This window comes from Nicotiana sylvestris, chromosome 10, assembly GCF_000393655.2.
Source record: "Nicotiana sylvestris chromosome 10, ASM39365v2, whole genome shotgun sequence".
Taxonomy (NCBI): Eukaryota; Viridiplantae; Streptophyta; class Magnoliopsida; order Solanales; family Solanaceae; genus Nicotiana; species Nicotiana sylvestris.
The window spans coordinates 39687952-39690328 of NC_091066.1; positions in this window are offsets into that span (position 1 = coordinate 39687952).

Here is a 2377-nt window from a genome sequence, read left to right on the forward strand (position 1 = left end):
CTAAAACGCGGGATGCTATTTCGGGAAAATGATTTTCAAAATATAATATAAAGGCTCTGGCGGTGATATAAGGAAAGATTGTGAGATATTTACTTTTGGGACTACGAGGCGGTACCTCGGGAATGCCGCTGTTGATTTCCTCTATTTGTCTTTTCTTAACTTGTAACATTTTTGCTTTTCTTTCATGTTGTATTTGTCTTCCTTTGATTCCGAGTTATTGCTTTCCGTAAATTCTCGTTGTTTCACTTCTCTATCATTTCATTATATTATTATATTTTCTTGCCTTGTTTCTAATTATTTTCAGTAGGGCCCTGACCTGACTTCGTCACTACTCTACCGAGGTTAGGCTTGGCACTTACTGGGTACCGTTGTGGTGTACTCATACTACGCTTCTGCACATCTTTTTGTGCAAATCCAGGTACCTCCGACCAGTGCAGGTATCAATGAGCTAGTCCGTGCGTGGAGACTTCAAGGTATATCTGCCAACATCCGCAGACCACAGAGTCCCCCTTTATATTTATTATGTTGTTTCCTTATCCTCATTAGACTCTGATGTATAGAGATATTAGTGTTTCTCTTTAGATCCTGTGACTTATATCTACCGAGTTCTGGGAGTTGTATCTACACTTTGAGTTGCAGATTTTATTTACTACAGTTGTTGATGTTTTGAGTTTTAGCTTAATATTTTAGTTATTCTGCATATTTTTTAGGCTTACTTAGTCTTAGAGACTAAGTGCCACCACAACATCCTACAGAGGGAAATTAGGGTTTTGACAAGTTGGTATCAAAACTCTAGGTTCATAGGTGTTATGAGTCACAAGCAGATTTAGCAGAATGATGCGGATCGGTACAGAGACGTTTGTGCTTATCTTCGGGAAGCTATGAAACTTTTAGGAAAAGCTTAACTTCTTTGATTCCTTATCGTGTGAAATCTTTGAATTCGAATTCCAAATTTTCTGTCTTTCCATTCTCTCCCAGATGGTGAGGACACGTACAGTTGAATCGGATGACCAGACACCCGCGCCCCCTACTAGAGCCATGAGAGGCCGAGGCTGAGGTAGAGGCCGAGGACGTCCACATGGTGCAGCCAGTGCACCCGCACGAGCTGATACAAAGAAGCCACTAATAGCTCTAGTTGTAGGACAGGCACCTGAGACACCTGTTACTACACCAGCCCTTCAGAAGACTCTCGCCCAATTTTCTAAGCATGTTCAGCACTTTGGCTCAGGCAGGGTTGATACAACTCGCTCCTGTCACATCTCAGCCCGAGGGAGAAGCACAAACTCCTGCCACCCGTACCCTATAGCAGCGGGTTCAAGTCGACCAGATTCCAGAAGTCATACCAGTGCAACCAGTAGCCCCAGTTCGGCCCGAGGCTAGGGCAGCAGTTTCTGAGGAGGAGCAGCTCAGGCTCGAGAGGTACAGGAAGTACCACCCTCCTATTTTCAATGGCTTGGCGTCAGAGGATGCCCAAGGTTTTATTGAGAAGTGTCATCGTATCCTCCGTACTATGGGTGTTGCAGAGTCTAGTGGGGTTTCTTTCACTAAGTTCTAGCTTAGAGGAGTGTCTTATCAGTGGTGGTGAGAATATGAGTTGGGTAGTCCAATTGAGGAAGCTTCACTTACTTGGACTCGGTTCTCGGATATATTCTTGAGGGAGAATGTTCCCTAGAGTCTTAGAGATGCATGCCACGCAGAGTTTGAGCAGTTTTACCAGGGTTCTATGACTGTGTCGGAGTATGCGGTCCAGTTCAGTTATTTGGTTAGGCATGCACCACCCTGGGTTGCTACCGTTCGAGACTAAGTTTGTTGATTAATCGAGGGGCTCAACTTCAGTATCAGATTTAGCATGGCCCGAGAGTTGGAGATGGACATCGTATACCAGCAGGTAGTGGCGATTGCGATATTGGAGGGTATGATGACTCGGGAGAGGGAGGAGAGAGCGGCCAAGAGGTCTCGAAAGTCTGGCACATACAGTGGTACCTATGCCCCAGTTGCAGCTCGTCATGGTAGGGGCTATGTGAGTTGCCCTGTTCATTCAGCACTTCCAGTTTCTAGTGGTATTCCCGCCACCCCTAATCCTCAGGATCCCTACTATGCACCGCCATTATCTAGTGCACCTCCTACACGAGGTGCTTTTAGCAGTTAGTCCAACCGATCAGGCCAAAGCCAGCCCCAGCAGCCACGTCCTTCAAGAGCTTGTTTTGAGTTTGGTGACACTCGTTACGTGGTGAGGGATTGCCCCAGACTCAGGAGGGGAGCACCTCCACAGGCTACTCAGGCTTCGCGTATTCCATCTGGTCCTTAGGCTTCTCAATCCATCGTTGCCGCCCCAGTTGCCACCCCACCTGCACAGCCAGCTAGAGGTGGAGGTCGA